At 39.6% G+C, this 17,941-nt stretch overlaps 1 protein-coding gene across 17 annotated transcripts in view; it reads right to left on the bottom strand.

Moving 5' to 3' along the window:
- Positions 1-17,941, bottom strand: part of TCF4 (transcription factor 4) — a 353,355-nt gene that overhangs the window by 193,934 nt on the left and 141,480 nt on the right. Inside the window, exon 1 of one of the 17 annotated variants that reach the window (XM_034995788.1) lies at positions 2,369-2,658. The exons of 15 other annotated variants lie outside the window; for them this stretch is intronic. The gene's annotated coding sequence lies outside the window, so the exon portion shown is untranslated. One more of the 17 variants, XM_034995795.1, reaches the window with a different exon arrangement.

The following is a 17,941-nucleotide window of genomic DNA, read 5'->3' as shown; positions in this document are numbered from 1 at the left end:
TGGCTTCACTGGCCCCAAACTAATGTTGATTTTGTTGCAATACCTGAAAGGAGACCTTGGGATATTTTAGTGAAACTACTTTAAAATCCTCAGTCATGGGGCTGTAACTCCCATTGACTGAAGCAAGAGTTTCTGGGGAGGGTAAAACTGATCACCCACAGGTTTCTTATTTCAGAGTTCAATAACTCCAGTAAATGTGGTTTGCTGCTGGACAGTGAAAATCTCATCACTTAAAAAAGAAAATACCCACAGGAATTAACATGTGCAAAACAGGAAACAGAAAAAAAAAAAAAAAGCAACAAATAATAGCGCAGCCAGGGTCTCAAATCTTAACAGGTATAATAAGAGTACTTTTAAAAATGTTCTCCCAAAGGAATAAGCCAGAGGGAGAAGAGGTCCCTAGAGCCATCTTTACTATAAAAATAACTCAAGAAATAATTCATGCAAATGAAGGATTTCTAGAAATAAAAACGAGAGGGTAGCATTCCAAAATAACTTGTAAATACAGTATCAATACAATTATTGTGAGTAAAAACAAACTCCAAGACTCCCTTTCCCTTTTACACTCTGCTTCAAAAACATCCCCAAAAACTGTTTTGGGAAATGATGGGATTCTTCAATAAAAGGTCAACAAATCATTTCAAACCACGTCTCCAGTTTATTCAGTCACATAAGCCACCAGAGGCTAGCCACACAGAAAACAAAACCAAATTTCAGGATTCTGGTAGCTAACACCACGCTAGGCGTTCCTTAGGAAGGTGTGAGTTGGTGTACTTTGTGAATTTGGTGGGAGGAGAAAAGTTAACAGTGAGTTTACCAAAGCTAGTGGAACGTTGAGCTTTTAAAATTACAATGATCTGCTTCTCAGCCACGAACCTGCTAATCGACACTTGTTCCCTCACTTCTGCCATCATTTCCTCATTTACACATATTAGAAGTGGTCAAAGATTTCATCAGATGTGGTTTTGACAAGAGCAGCAAAGTGCCTAAAGCCACAGATTTTTAATTGAGCCCAAAATACAGATTTTGAGGAAAAAAGAACCAATCACAGCAGGAAGCGCTTTAAAAGGGGGGAAAAAAGAAACATTATCTTGAATAGTTAACTCTGCACTTAGTTGCACTGTGTGAAAAGAAATGGGCTCCATAAAATGTCAGAATTAACCGATCGTTTCAGATTGCTTACAGGTGAAATTCTACCATCTGGATGGGCAGTTTGCCCGCATAAAATAGAAGTAAACTATAAGAAAAAAAAAAGTAAAACCTTCTTCTGCCTGCTCTTTTAACACAATAGATTTTAAGGGAAAGAGGGGAGAGCCACCATAATCTCCAGACCTTGACACACCATGGACACACATACACACACACACACATTCATGTACAAACTGAAAAAACGAAAGTTGGAATAAAGCAAGAGACCAAAATAAAATTCTGTTTCTTGGAACTCTGAGATTTAATGAGGAATAAAAACATAGCCATTCTTAATCGTGTAATAGGGGAAAAGATTTACTTTCAAGTCCTCATTAAATAACTGATGAGACTTTCTATTTTACTGAGATACTTAAAAAAATAAGACCTAGCATATCAAAGTTTCTATCTTCCCCTAACAAGGCATATTTATATTCTTTATTTATGCTGGGCTAGCAACTTTGGGAATTACAATTTAACTTAAACAGGAAACTGCATCTTAGGAACTGCCTGAAGTTGTTTTATATCATTTGAGAGTGAAAATGCTTATAAATTTGACAATTGATAAAGAAATATGCTTTCCTTCTCTCTTTTTCTTAATCCTCATACAAACCCTTTTAAAAAAATATTTACTTCAGCAAAAAAAATCTGACTTAGTGATAATCATTTTTGTAATCTAATGACCAAATATGAGATCAGGTCAGAACTCTGTTTAGGTTTTTCCTTCTAATGTTGAGGGGCAGATAGGACTTTCAGTTGAACTTTAGGCTAGTATAACAAAACATGGTACCAAGTTGGCACCCAATGGTTATTTGCCAACCTACAGTCACACATTTTGAAAGCAACACAAAGAGGATTTATAAATTAATAGCTCTCTGTACTAAATGCTTGTCGAGAGCCCTGCTCTGGGGTTCCTGGGTATCCATTTTGATTGTACAGTGTCTCTTAAAATTACATCTGAAGCACAATACTAAACCAGAAGTGTTGAGTGAGAGAATTATGGGCACATTCCCAAACTCTTACACTAAACCACAAAGGGAATAGACTAAAAGAAAAAGCACTAAAAAAAAAAAAAAAAAAAAACCAAAAAAAACCCCATCATCCAAAAAAGACAAAAAAAACCAAAAAACAAAAACAAAACCCACCCTGAATAGAGAAATAGAATACTTGCTTTTCTTTCGACCTTATGGGTAGCACACGGAGGGAGGCACCAGAAGATCTAAGCACAAATACGTGATGAAGAGTCGCCAAAAAGCATGTGGATGAATAAACTGTCGTGGCGTAAATTTGCCAGCTAGAGGACAGAACACAACATGCTGAGGCTTGGCTGTCCTAACATGTTTTACTATGTAAATTTAAATAGTCTTGAAAGGGAAAAGGGAAGAGGGGAAAAGGTAGAGGGTTTTTTTAAATATTAAAAAAAAAGTTTGCCAGAAATTCTCATACTTGGGTCACAAATAAAAGTATGTTCATTGCTGTTATTAAAAAAAAAAAAAAGAATCTAGTTCTTAGGCTAAAACTCATCACATGTTTCCTATGATGGAAATTTAGGGGGCTGGTTTAAAGAGTTAAAGACTCCCTACCATTAATTTGCATCTGGTGCTTTTAGTGTGTGTGTGTGTTTTTTTCTTCCCTGAAAAGTTGGCAGAGCTGCCGATTTTCCATAATGCAAGCATTTGGGAATTGTGAGCGGAATGAAACCGATCCAATCTCCTGACTGCGACATGAATTTTCATTAATTACAACCTTGTCAGCAAAAGCATTATCAAAGCTGAATATGAAAATGCTAATGAGTCCTCATTTGCATATTTTTCTTTGTTGGAATGTCATTAATTATTACATTTTATGATGATGAATGCAGCTGTCGAAGCTCTCCGATGCATAATTAGCCATCAGAATGCCAGGAGCCGATCAGCATTTTTGGGTGAAAAAAAACAAATTTCACTTCCACTCTCGCCCCATCCCAACACACACACACACACACACACACCCCTGATGACGACAGTCCTGCGGCCGGACTTTGGGGAAGTTGAAAAGGGGTCATTTAGAGGGAATTAATTTTTGCTTTAAAATTACTTTGTTTTTAGCCGATAATGGTCTTATACAATAAAAGCAGTTCTTAATAAAAAAAAAAATCGTTATTCCAGCTTAATTAATGCCACGCTTAATTATAACACCATGATGTCAGCGGTTTTAATTAAGTATTGGCTCCGTTACAAAAAAAACTCCTCGCTGCAGTCACAATACACAGATTTGTGCAAATCATTTCTGCGATTTCTTGGTCTTCCGTGGTTCATGAACTATTCAGATATTAACAGGCAGCATGAAAACTCCAGGCACACACGCGTGCGCAGGAGGGCGCGCACACCCACAGCGCACACACACACACACGCACACACACGCACAAGCAAAGGGGAAGACCCGCACTTTCCTACTACATTCCTTGCAGAGATTTTAGAGCTTACCTACTTGACCACTTTTTTGAGCTAAAGTGTAAGTGAAGATGACAAAACATAGCTCGTCCTCTCTCAGCCGCTGGGAACGGTGTTTATAAGTAAAAAAAGAAAAACAACACAGAGCAGATGGGACCATTACACATGACCAAACCAATCAATCACAGATGAAGGGCCCAGGTGCGGCGCAGCCGTGCAACAACGCACCATTTCACAGTCTGTCAGACACACACACACGGTCGTCCATGAGTGACCCTCCTCGGCTCCCCCCGGACCTCATCTGGAGCGCGGCGCCCCTCTCGCCTGCCTCGGCTCCAACTGACGTCTTCATAATCGCCCTGTCTTTCTATCCGCTTGGCTCCTGGGAAGAAGGGAGGATGGGAGGGGTGGCGACTGGGGGGGGGGGAGTGGGGAGGGGAGATAAGCACAGGGGCTCCCATCATTGTCACTTGGGAGCAGTCCGGCTTCTTCCTCCTGCCCTCCCAGGCCCCTCCCTCCCAAACCACCACCGCCATCACTTCTCTAACCATCATTAAGCTCATTAATTCTTAAGGGTGACTGCTTGGTTGCAGCACCCCAACTGTCTGCCATTAGAGACAGAAATTTCGTTGGGGAGTTTCTTGCCCTGCGAGGAAGAGAGATGTGTGTAACTGGACAAAGTCACAATTAGAGGGAAATGGTACACATTAATTAACTGCAAGTGGTTACCAGCACTTTCCACGCGCCCCCCCCCCCAAAACAAAACTGGTTCAAAGGAAGCCCTAGTTACTCAAAAGCCTCTGAGGAGCCGACTGTTTCGCAACATTTTGTGCCTTAAATAATTTCTGTGGCCTTGGGCCGCCTGCATCACAGACTCCTACAAGAATTACTGAACCCAAATGAAATTGTACGTTTGCAAGAGTCACAAGGTGATTTTGGCAGCACAGCCGAAATACCAACTCAGACACAAAAGTTAAGGATAGGCTCCCTGTTTTAAACTTAAAATGCCTGATCACAGTGTTAAAAATAAAAAAATTCAGTGGGGAAGAAGGTAACCAAAGAAGGCAGAATGGAATGACAATATACACCACAAAAGCCTACCTACTATCTTTGAAAGAAATCTCACCACATGGAGACGGGAGAAGAATGGTTTTATTGCTTCAGTATATTCTCTAATCATGAACTTCTTAAGCCTAGGTAATTTATAACAAAGTTTTTGAGATCTGTTGATAGAGCACAAATATTATAAAGGAATCAGCTCTATTTACTCAAAGAATTGAAAATGGATATTCTCCCCAGCTTTAGGAGATGACTGCTCATCCAGTGATTGAATGCTCTGAACAATTTATAATTTATTTTGCCCATTTGGGGATGAGAAGGAGTTTAGGAAAGCACTCAAACCCAACAAAGAACAACTATATGACTGCAAAATAGCTTAAAGGATTTATGTCCCAAAATGCTCATGACATTTTAGGCTTTACGGGAAAATTTACACTGAGAACAAGAAAAAAGTTAATCAAAATAAACCATGCAATCCAGCCACTCTGAGGATTAAGTCAAGTGTCATTTATATGCAGTTTCATGTAATGATTCAAAAATAAAATAAAGAGTACAGGCTAAGTTGGGTGAGAAAGTGTCCTACCTAAAATCTACATGCCATTCCATTTACAGGCAAAGGCAATTTTACAGAACACTAGGCAGATTGGATTCGTTGAAATGAAAGCTTTGTCTCTTAGCATGGGCCCTACCATCAATTCAAACATCTTCTCCAAATGGTTTGATGACGCACTTGTTTTTGTGTTGTTTTTTTCTTTTGAGGATTCAGTACGCTTCTCATCTCTTTACCATCTAATTTGTCTTTTGGAAACTTTTAAATATTGAAGTGATCATGAATCTTTCTGCTTCCCAATGTGCCCTGTAATTTTTATGCTTAGTCCTTGTTAACAAGGAAGCTCATCTCTGAACTCCAGAAAAAAAAGCATAGAACATATTTATTAAAATCTTCCATAGCTATGTAGAAAGGATCACTTTGCATTTTGGAAGTGTATGTTTTTTTCCTCAAGGAACAGACTCTACACATTTGCATTAATAAATTTCTATTTTCAAGCTCAATAGAAATTGCAGTACAAAAAGCAGATGTGTACGTTGGATTCTTTCAAATTAAATTTCCAAAAGCAGAGCCTATTCTAGCTCAAGATCAAAGGAACTAAAACATGATCTCCTCCCCCTTCCAATATAATTACAGAGATTTCATTTCTTTTGTTACAATGAGCACAACAGGTAAATCTTAAACCTGAAGGATAATGATCAGGTGTATAGCTCCGCTTTGCTGGGTGGCTGAATCCCTCTGCTCAGCGCCCCTGCTGTTTAAACTACCAATCCACAGGAAAATGGGAAATGTCTCACGCTCTTCTCTACTTTTTTCTTGGAGATTTGTTTCCTTTTTAAAATCAAAACTATGCAGAATAGTTCTGAAGTGGACAACCCATTTTACAGCAGGGTTGTTCCAAAGGAGGGCCATGTCCGTCCTTAAATGCACATCAAGAAAAAAAAATCTACATTTGTAGGCATCTTTGATAGGTAGGCCACCTAAAAACCCTTTTGGAAGTAGATGGGATATAAATAATAAATAAATGGGGAGAGACACTGTTATGAAATGTCATATCCTGGCAGTCCTGTGAAAGGACAAGACCCCGGGGAGAGAGAAGAAAGAGATGCAAACCGCCAAGTCATCCAAAACTGAGGTTCGAAAGAAAATCTGTTCCACTTTGGAGTAATTAGCATGATCTATTTCTTTGGGGAATATAGGTAAAGAGAGAACAAAATTTAATGTCTAAACCCACAAAAACAGGGAACTTTGGGAGAGAACACCCTCTAGGCTTAAACATCCTTGAGAGAGACTGCATTCTACATATGTATTTCCATCTCCCTTTTAAAATTCCTGGTACCTCATTTCATCCTTTGCTGCCCATAGGCATCTGTTCCCCTCTAATTATTTGCCATTTAGAAAAACTCTGCTTAAATTCCTTGTGCATCTGTCCCTTGCTTAGTGTATATTTGTGATGCTTAAACATGGTGCTTGATATTAGAGCAGCCCTGCACAGAAGTACAGAAACTTTCCCATCCCAGAAAAATGTTTCAATATCCTCTTCCCCAAAATGCATACGCCAAGTAAATTCAGTATTACCAGGATTTTATACAATAAGTATGTCTTCCTATGTCTACACACACTCTCTCTCTCTTCCAAGATTTGGCTGTTGGTAAATACAGCTTCTAGTGTATTTTCCAACCAACGCCTTCATAATATAAATACCAGTAATAATGTCCTTTCTAAAATATAGCATTTACTTTTAAGTTGCTAGGGTCTCCTAACTCTTGAATTATTTTTTGCTAGTCTATGAAATAGAATATGATTGTTTTGTATGGAAATATCCTTACTTTCAAGGGTATCACCTCTTGAGAACACAGGAAAATAAAAACTTGAAAAATCAGACATGGTTTGGAAGCATCAAAAATCCAAACTCGAACAGGTTTAATCCTTCCTACGTCTCCCCACACATTCTTCTTTCTGTTTGCTCATTCCTTCATTCTTCCATCCTTTTTCTCCCTCTTCCTCCCTCTATACTCCCTCCCTTAAAGAAAAGCATTGGATTGGGAACATGGAACCCTGGCTTCTAAGTTTAGTTTTGCCAATGACAAAGTGGAGTCTGTTTACTTATCTGAATTGGAGTAAATGATCCCGAGGCTGAGGAAAAATTATTATTAATAATATCAGTAGTAGTAATAATAATAATAGTTTACTCCATGCTGAACACTTTGTAGTATGGGGGATGCGGGGGCTGCCTAACAGCATGAATTTGAGAGTCAAAGTCCCTGGGTTGGGTTTGAATCCCAGATCCATCTCTAGTGAGTTGATGGCATGGCAAATTACTGGATATCTTGGTGTCTCCATTTTCTTATCAAAAAAATAAGACTAGTAACAATATCTATGTGACTTGGTTGTTGTGAGGAATAAATCAGTTAAGACATTAAAAGTACTCAGAATGTATATTTATTTATTCGTTCTCATCTGTCTCCACCACTATGTAAACTTCATGCAGAAGGGGAATACCTTTTGTTTCCCACTATATGCCCATAGCCTAAAATAGCGCCTGGCACATGGTGTGAAGTTGGTAAATAAACAACTGTTTAGTGAATGAATGAATGGATGGATGGACGGATGAAAGAGACAAAGAAACATGACTTGTTCCCTAAGAACCACTGATTCTAACACTGAACAATTAAATACTTACTAGGTGTAATTTATATGGTACTTTGCATGACCCCTGTCTTCAGGAAACTGATAATTTATTATGGGAATGAAGCTAAGTACAAACAACTACCATTATAAATCATAGAGGAAAAAAATCACACTAAAAGTATATAAGATGAATACTTTGCTAGGTCAGAGGAAAGATAACTCAGTTCTGGGAGATGGCGAGTGGAGTCTTCCACTCCAATCATGGGTTACATGATTCCTCCAAGAAAACTCTCAGAAAAGGTCAACAATGACAACTAAGTAGTTACAGCCAATAGACAATGTTCAATTCTCGAATCTCCTGGCAACCAAAAAGACAGTCTTATCCCCTCCTTATGCTTGATGTGGCTTCGATGACATTACATTTCCATTTTCTCCTACTCGTTGGGCATTAACTTTCATTCTCACCAAGAGCCTTTCATTAATTTTTTCAATTTAAAAAAAAATTTAAGACTTATTTATTTGAGAGAGAGAGAACATGAGCAGGGGGAGGGAGAGAGGAAGAGAGACTCCCTGCTGAGCGCAGAGCCCGACGTGAGGCTTGAACTCCCAACTCTAGGATCATGACCTGAGCTGAAACCAAGAGTCAGACACTTAACTGACTGAGCCACCCAGCTGCCCCTCACCCAAAAGCCTTTAAATGTAGAGAATCCTTCAATTGCTAGTCCCTAGGTCCACTCGGTCCCGAAGACTCCATATGCCAACTCAAACCTTCCAAGGCATCTCTGTGCTGAAGACTCCAGTTGCAGACCTTCATTTCATTCACACTTCTCTGAGCTTCACATCGTTAACTCCAACTGCCTACTTGATATTTTCACTTGAATGGTTTAAAAGTACCTCACACTTAACACCAAATTCATGATCTTCTCCTTTCACACCTAGACATGTACTAATGTTCCCTGGAGTTTTACAGAAATGAAATTATATTTATTAAGAATCTCCTATTTCTAGCTCCTGTGCTAGATGCATAGATCTCATTTCATCTTCATTTCAATGCTCTGAGGCAGATATCATTATCTTCATTTTTAAGATGAGAGTAGTAAGGCTCAGAGAAATTGCTTCCACTTCATTGCAGGTCAAGGGTCTCAGGGTACAAAGCTCAAAATTAAGAGGATGAATAATGTTTGTTGTCAAGAACCAATCTTGTTCCCTTAGTTTGAGCCTTATAAGCTAGAAGGAGTTGTCAAACTGTGAGCCTCCTGATTCATACTGAAAAGATATTTTGGTGAATTAATGAGAAGTCCATCCAGGGGATGAAGGGGAGGTATACAGTAATATCTTAATCAGATCAAAACAGACAATAAAAAAGTAGGAAACTTACAGAAAAGAAATATAAATGGGAAAAAAAGCTAATTAAGAATTATAAAATACAAGATATTAAATCTGTGTTATCAATCAAAAGCTACAAAGATAAATAATTTTTTAAGACTTTTTTTTATTTTAGGGAACCTGGGTAGCTCAGTTGGTTAAGCATCTGCCTTCAGCTCAGGTCGTGATCCCAGGAATCGAGTCCCTCATTGGCAGGGAGCCTGCTTCTCCCTCTCCCTCTGCCCTTCTCCCCCTGCTTGTGCTCTCTCTTCTCTCAAATAAATAAATAAAATCTTTTTTTAAAAACAGATTTATTTTATTTTATTTATTTATTTCGAGACAGAATGTGCACTCACACACGTAAGTGAAAGCAGGGGCAAAGGCAGAGGGAGAGGGAGAATCTCCAGCAGACTACCCACCAAGCCCAGAGTCCAACGCGGGGTTCAATCTCCTGACCCTGAGATCGTGACTTGAGCTGACACCAAGAGCCGGACACTTAACCAACTGAGCTACCCAGGAGTCCCAAAGATGAAAAATTTTTAAATCAGTAAATATATCCCTAGTAAAATTCAGAAAACCACCATGACCAGAGGCCCACAGAAAGCATGTAAGTGAAAGGAATCCTTGGCAGCATTGTCTGAAGTGAAATGACCTGGGGGCAGCTAAATCTCTGCAGCCTGAGAACTGGGCCACACACCACACCAGCACCACCTGTTTCGCAGCCTTTTCTTCCCTCTCTCCTTTGGGAGTCCCTGCAGAAAGCACCGAGTCCTACAACACATGTGCCTTACAAGAATCACTATACTTCATACCCTCACTGAGGACATGACATGTAACCTTTCTTGGTAATCGGTGACCTGTGAGACCATTATATTGCTCTCACTCAAGGGGAGACTTCCATCTCTTCCACGATAAATCTTGAAAAACCCATTTGTTTGACCAGCTCACTAGTAAGTCTTCCTCCATCCAGGTGACGTGCCCCTTTCCCCCAAATCTGCAGATTCTGCTGTTTCTTGACATGATCTTTCAGACTGTTCAAGCTTGGCTTGCTCAGCTGTTCAAAGGCAGGTAATAGCTGCCTGTCTCCTTGGGGTGAAGACCTCTGTGATTGGAATTCCTCTCTGCATATGGCTGACTGGGGGTTCTCGGACAGACAGAATTAGACACAATGACCTTAAATGTTCCATACTGTATTATTCATATAATATTAATATTAGAACATTCATCTCCCCATATCCACAGTTTTAGACCTTCGATCTCTCCAGCTGTCAAGGAAAAATATTTTTCTGGCACGGAGTAAAGTGGATCAAACACTCATCTCTATCAATCTCAGACTGGTCCTGTTGCATTTTCTGGCTCACTAGAGAGAATTTCTCTTTTCCAGTGCTTGTCATGCCAAACTGACCATGATTTGTTGTAGGGAAGGATCGTGGGTATTGAGGGAGGCAAAATGGGTAGAAGGCAGTTCCCCCTTCGGCTGTCACCCAGCAGTCACAACCCTGGCAAAGGGTATAATTTCCAAGTTTTCCACCAGCAAACTGGGAGAGGCAGATTCTCAAAGCAAACACAACTACGTTTGGGCTCCCGAATTTAAAAAATTCCACTCGCTAGCCATGCAGTCTTGAAGACAGACATCCTACTGAAGATAAACGAGTGATCCAATATCACACAGCTACCGAGCAATGAAGCTGGAAGTCAAATCCCACTCTAACACCAAACTCCAAGCTCTCTCCATGCCCATGCGTATAAGGACGGAAGATGGAAACCACTAATAAGAGTAGTGAGAGGACCAGAAAGAGAGTTCATCGAATTTGACGTTGTGGATGTTGAGGGAGGTGGGTTTCGAGAGAGAAAAAGAACAGGCTAGGAAAAAAAAAAAAATAACAGAGTTTGAAGCTGTACTCCCTTAGAAGATCAACTACCTTGGAGAATAAGTAGTTTCAGGGCAGTCTTGGACTATATCCTACTGAGGTGCTGATTCATAGGCCTGAAGTGTGTCCCAATTTTAACATGACCCCACAAGGCCTGAAGTAAGTGATCTAGGATCTACCCTTTGATGAGCAATACCAGGGAGTAGAGGATCTGTGCTCACATATATACGTAGACTGAAAAGGAGTCGAAGGAGAAAGAGATGATGAAAGAAAATAGAAAGGTAAGATTTCTGGGAACAGATTCCAGGACAAGGGAGTTAAAATAAGTTGAAAGAGGCAAAATACTGAGGTTTGCCCAGGGAGGAAAGAAGGGGCACATCTTTTTTTTGAAGACCTGATTGAAGAAGCAGCTAGTTGAAGTTCAGTGGAGGATATTCTAAGATCAACCACCTCAAATCAAGCAACACATGTGAGAAGTCTGACGTCTCTCCTAAAATTCTAGGATGCCTGCTTCACTTTGTTACCACTTTCTTTCCTACCTCTTTCCTTCTCTGAGGACGAATGGATCCATTTAGGGTGCCGAGCTTTAGACTGAACAGTGAAGGTTTAGAGTAAAAAAGACAGCCAGTAGTGGATGGAGAAAAATTAGTTAGACACAGGTCACCTTCCCCTGCAGTCTCAGGAGAATCAATATGAGATTGGAGGTACTGGGGTGGTCTCCCAAGCTCCAATGCTTCTTTGATTTCAACAAATCCTAATGTGACATGAACAGAGACTCCAATAGCTCATGGACCATGGGGCAACTAAAGTGGAAGGGTCTTCCAAATAAATGGCACCTAGAGAAGAGGAGATCAAGATACAGAAGGGTAGGGGGTGGAACAGCGTGGAAAATCAATACTCTGAAAGCCAATGGGGAAGGAAGATTGCAAATTTAGGTTCTTCGTTGACAACAGTGAACAAAGGTTTGTGTTGATTCATCCTCTTCATCAGGTCAAATAAGGGGCAGATGAGAAGGCAGAATTAAGGCCCACTGGAGACTTATCCCGTGAGTCAAGTCTTGGGCGAGGCACTTGCAAAACATTGTGAAGTAAGCCTTGTTATCTCCATCCCCACACACCAAAAGGGAGGCTGGTGTGTAAGTGGTTGAGGCAGGATGCAAACCACAGCTGAGTGAGTACTGAAGCAAGGGCTCTCAAAAAGTAAACAAACAAACGAACTAGCTCAACAATCCGTCAGAGAAATCCACAGTTCCCCTCACCCCTCTCCACTAAGAATATGCATTACCCTGATTCTTCCTGAATTCTGATTCTTTAAATTGTTCCTAAGTGCTTTCATACTATCTTGCTTAAATTTGCCAAAGACTGTAAACTACTTGGATGTAAACACTGACCTGGATTCCACAGAGGAGTCTAATTCCAGGCCAGCAGTACAGTTGGCAAACCCACGTCCTCACCAGATGCATGCAGTCCTATTAATAAAGCGACAGGTCCTCCACTCATCTCACTTATCCCTTGTTAAAAAATAATGATGATGATATTTTCCCTTGACTCCTGTGACCCTGAATCATTCTCCTTGTAAGGTCTCTTTCTTTCTTATTGTGGTTTAACAGTGTGCTGAAAGGTTAAAACAAAACAAAACAAAAGCACAGCAATCATTAATGTGGTCCTTAAACCCTAGCATTTTGTTAACATATATATAACCTTAGCTTACATTTCCTTCTAAGAGTTACATCTACCTGCACTGTCCAGGGAAGCGGTCAGGTCTGCTGGTTAAGAACACATGCTTCAGAGTCTAGCAGGACTGTGAATAAATCCCAAACCTATCACTAACCACCTAGGAGTGTGCCCTCTGTCTGGATGATTTTAACCTCTCTGTCCTTCACTTTCCTTATTTGTAGAATGAGGATAATAAATACTTTTCACAAAAGGTCGCTATAAGACAAAATCTGCAAAGCAAAGCACAGGGTTGGGCATACAGTAAGCACAAACTAGCTAGTGGCTATTGTAACCACAATAGGATATTGATAAACACTTATGGACATTAGCAATAGGCATTATGAACACTGTTGGACAAAGGTCACTATCCTTATTTAGAATTTAGTGCTGATGGAACACAGATTTAATCTGCTCTTATATGGACAGGTAAGCTTTATATTTGCATCACAGATAAAAAGACTGAGACTGAATGTGGGCTGTTTTGAAAAATGCATGCCTTTGGTGACATGGGAAGAAACGGAGAGCCATGAGATCGAATGTTCCTCCAAATACATCCAACTGTGCGTGTTGCTGATAACAGCGACGTCTGCACAAGGAGCACCCACATTTTCAACTGCACATATTGGTATTATGTTAAGAGGACAAATATATCAACCTCAGTGGTTCCCGGGGCTTTTTGCTTTTGCTATTATATTTGAGTTCCAAACAAGCTTTCTTGTTTTATGACTTTTTCCCCTTTGCACCTTCCTCTCTGCTTCTTCCCTTATGCACCCAGTCATCCATGTGCACGAGCCATTTCCTCTTCAGTTGTAACCCTGCAGTGGCTTCCCAGTCCATTAGAAGCTAACATTTAAAGGCGTAATTCCTACCCACTTGCAACTTTTATTTGAAAGGGAACCAAACAAATCAAGCTAAGATTGCGAGAGGACAATCATTTTTTCAAATACCTCTCATGCATCAGACAGTTTCATTCATTGCTCTTACAACCGTGGGGCAAATTCAAGCCCCTCTTTCTTCATCCACCTTGTGCAACTGCATTTCTCCTTCTGCTTCTATACACTGACTTCTAGTATCCTCTTTGCTCTTTATTAATTCCACCAAACAGTGTTCACTGTAATAGAATTACTTATTTATAGCGATCAACTTGGGGTTATAAGCATATGTTTAATTTCCATACTACGTAGAATGTTTATTTTTCTGTTTACATCCTAAGAAAAAAATTCAAGCAATTTTTCTGTTAGTGATACTGTCAAAATGTTCCAAGGAAGAATCCCGGTTCTGGCAATGTGTTCTAAAGCAGGAATATAGGACAACCCCTCCTTCCTGATCCCCTCTCAAATATTCTCCTCTAACATTACAGATAAGCCCTTTGCTCTTAAGGGATATCTACTTGACCAACTAGAAATACTGACCGCAGGGAACTTCAGTGCTTCCCTTCTGGTGTGGTGTGCTCATTGCTTAGCGCAATGTCTGGTGCAGAGTGATCAATAAATGTAAGTAATAGGGAACTTCCAACATTCCCTGTGAATATCCTGAGTTACCAATAAGTCTATCTGCAGTCATCAGACTGGAAATGATTGTGAAGTTATTTTTATTAAATAGTCTTTGATTTGGCTCAATGGTATTGGCAAACGCTGAGACTGTAACCATTTGGACTACACATGCTGCTGGCCCATTTTCAAAACCACTAGCAACATGTTTATTATTTGTCTCTCCCACTCGAATAAAAGCTCCACAAGGGCAGGCATTCTTTTTTGCTTTGTTTCTAGATGCATCCCAAGTGCCTGACACATAGTCCATATTTGGTGACTGAATGATATATGTTGAGCATGGCTTGTCAGGGGCTTGTCATGAGCTGGCTCTCTCGGACCTGGAGAACCTATGGCTCACACTCTCCCTTTTGCAATGTTCTGAAAGAGATGCTCAATCCCTTCCTTTCTAACCTTCTACGGATATAAATCCCTAAGCCTCGAGCACTCCTCCATCCCATTCCCATGTCACCTCCCTCCTCCTGACTCTCTCCTCCTGATCATTCAGATCTGAACTTGGATGTCAACTTCCCCAACTTCCTCTGGGCCATGTCCCTCCCTGTTAGGAGCTCCCAAAGGGCCCTGTATTTCTCTTGGCCTCTTTATTTGCCGTGTCTTCCACCAGCAGAAAGAAACTCCGAGCACATGGTATTCAGGGGTATATCCCCAGCACCAAGACATATCAAGTATCTGGCACAAAGCTGGTGCTCCATAAATACTTGATAAATGGAATTAATGAATAACTTAAAGTCTGAACACTAATATATTAAAGAACCATAAAGAAGGGCATGTCTATATCCAGAGCAACTGATACTAATCAGTACATATGATACAAGTCAAATAAGCTTACAAAGTAATTTAAAATCCAATCAATAAATCAATATGTTGTTGACCCTTTCCACAAGTTATAGGTATTTCTGGCCTGTTAACAGTGGGATATGTCTTCAAATAAAACTTCACCAATCAAGATTCTGTGATTAGAAAAGAAGCTTTCGGGTAAAGAAATAGTTATTATCATCCCAAGAAGTAATTTCACATAATTAATGATTTAACTATTCATTCAAATATAAGAACTTTAATTCTCTCTAGAGGTTACATTTTCAGCTTGCTAAAAATTCTAAATAAAAGCAGGTGTTAATTTCAATGGTAAAATGTAATATACTAGGACATGTGCAAAAACAAGCAAAGTATATTTTCTTTAACTTCCTTAGCATATTACAAAACATACAGAAGCCTTTAACTGATTTTCTCTCTGCATTTTAATTTTATTAAATTAAATATACAGAATACAACAGAAGCACTAAAGTCTACCTACTACCATGGCCAACATGTTAGATGGGAGCCTCAATAAAGAGGCTATGAAACTATGGTATGAGCAGCCTGGGGTCAGGTCTGCACCCATAATGCGATCAATACATTCATGTGTATGAAAAACCCAAATCAAGCAAAAACAGCTCTGTCATTCCGAAGGTGAGAGAACATATAGCAAAATATGTTTATTTTTTATCTGCCTAATTATCTACCTCACCATTTAACAGACTCTGAAAAAAAAAAACTCATCAAATCAAAGTACAGAAACTTATCGTTCATGCTCCTCTTATTGAACAGGTACCCAAAAAAATTTTTATTGTGTACAATAAGTTGTACAAGACAGCAGAGATAATATTACAAAGTATAACAAAATCACACAAGTACTTGAGAAAAACATACTTGCCTACAACCAATTTCGAGGCTAATTTCATAGCATTCTTAGCTATTTCCCTAATTGTCCTGCATAAGGCAAAGCTTCCTTCTTCAATGTCATTTAGTCTTAGCTGTATATTACAAAAAAACAATAAATGGATGTTCTTTTTGAAATATTTATAGTGCCAACTTTCCTCTAATTTGGCTTGTCTTTCCTCTAAATTAGTAAAAATCTGTTAACATTTTTTCCTATAAGAAAAATCATTCCCACTGCAAATATATAATGTTTAATTGTGAATTTACAACAATGTTTGTTATTCACATCATTTTTATAGAGGCAAGTCTTTAGGGCCATTAGATTAAGCCTATCGATTTGAAGGACAAATAAAATGAAGAACAGAGATCATTCCAGTCCTTTCTGGAAGAATGCACAATTCTAACATATTAACAATTATCCATTTTCTTTGGCCTAAAAAAGTTATTAATTTATAGCATAAAAATATCTTGATGGTAAATAGTTAGGTGCTAAGTAGGTGATGACTCATTTTTACGGAGTGAAAAAGAAATAGAAAGATTTAAAAATAAGTCCTCAGTTCAAGAGAACCGAGCAGTTTTGAAAACTAAAAGGACAGTTCTTTGATGTGATGTGTAGGTCAGAGATTCTCAAACCTGGCAGGACATCAGTGTCACCAAATGCATGTTTAAATTAGATGCTTGGATCCCAGCCTAGACCTCCAAATACAGAATGTCTGTAGGTGGAGCCCAGGCATTTGTATTATGTGAATGGCCCAGAGGTAACTCAGATGTACAGCAAGGGTGAAGATCTACAAGATTTGGTCATATTTATTTAGGGAGGAAGGGGCCATGGGCTGACAGTTAAAGAATGCGACTCATCAGATATACTTTTATATCAGATATACAGGGCATGAGGAAAGAGTGGGATAAAAGAATATTCCAAGTAAATATAGGCTGAGATGTACCAAAGCTTCTTTCTGGCATTCTCCATCTAGCTCTTGCTTCTATTTTCTCACTAGTCATACAGCACTTGCAGGTGGGGTTGGTGTTGCTATGTTTATAGTTGTCTCGTGCATATCAATCTCCCCAGCACCCACCTCAATAAGATGGCAGATTCACCCAAGTCTGACAGTCCTCAAATGAATTATCTATTCATTTGGGAAATAACCAATCAAATTGCAGCTGGCTCTATATAAAAGATGAAAATATGACCCCCAAAAAGTGATGTCGCTTAGTAGATCCTTCTTCTATGGATGAACTTAAGTCTGCCAGCTTTCAGACACTCTTAACCATGGAACAATTATATATGAGAATCTGGAGCTCATAAGGGGGTTGTTCCAACCAAAGAGCACCACCAAATGTCTTGGTAGCAAAGGCAGCACTGGAGATTAATTTTATTGAGAAGATTTTTGGTCATGGGAACAAGGTACTGTAAGACAAAACTGGGCAGTAGATGAAAGTCTACTTGTTCTTGTCTGACATGCTCAGAAATAACGTCCTTGAAACATATTCCATATTCCATTCTTATGTAGCTGCTAAAACAATACCCAAAAGTGGGAAGAAGTGACCCCAGGGAAGGCCTCCTCGCGATACTATCTGCATTCATGACTGTCTTAAAGTAATCTTTGCACAGAGAGCAAAGAAAGATTAATTCTGGAAGAGAGATGGAGGGTCTTTTGAATGAGGTTTACTGGGCCCTAAAGTTTGTGGAGGCAAAGAGTGGGAAACGAGGTAGTCCAAAGAGAGACAATGGTTGTCAGCCTGGGATGGGAGGTGTGTGCACCACAAGGTCAAAGTGCAGGAGGTGGGGAGAAAGGAGAAAGGAAAAAGTACTTTTGAAGGTACAGCCTCTCACCTGCCCAATGCAAAAACTCTGAATTCCCAAACAGCACAGGGAATTCATGGA

The sequence above is a fragment of the Mirounga leonina genome, unplaced genomic scaffold (genome assembly GCF_011800145.1).
Source record: "Mirounga leonina isolate KUSES-001 unplaced genomic scaffold, KU_Mleo_1.0 Mir_93, whole genome shotgun sequence".
NCBI lineage: Eukaryota > Metazoa > Chordata > Mammalia > Carnivora > Phocidae > Mirounga > Mirounga leonina.
This window is presented reverse-complemented; position numbering and strand designations above follow the sequence as displayed.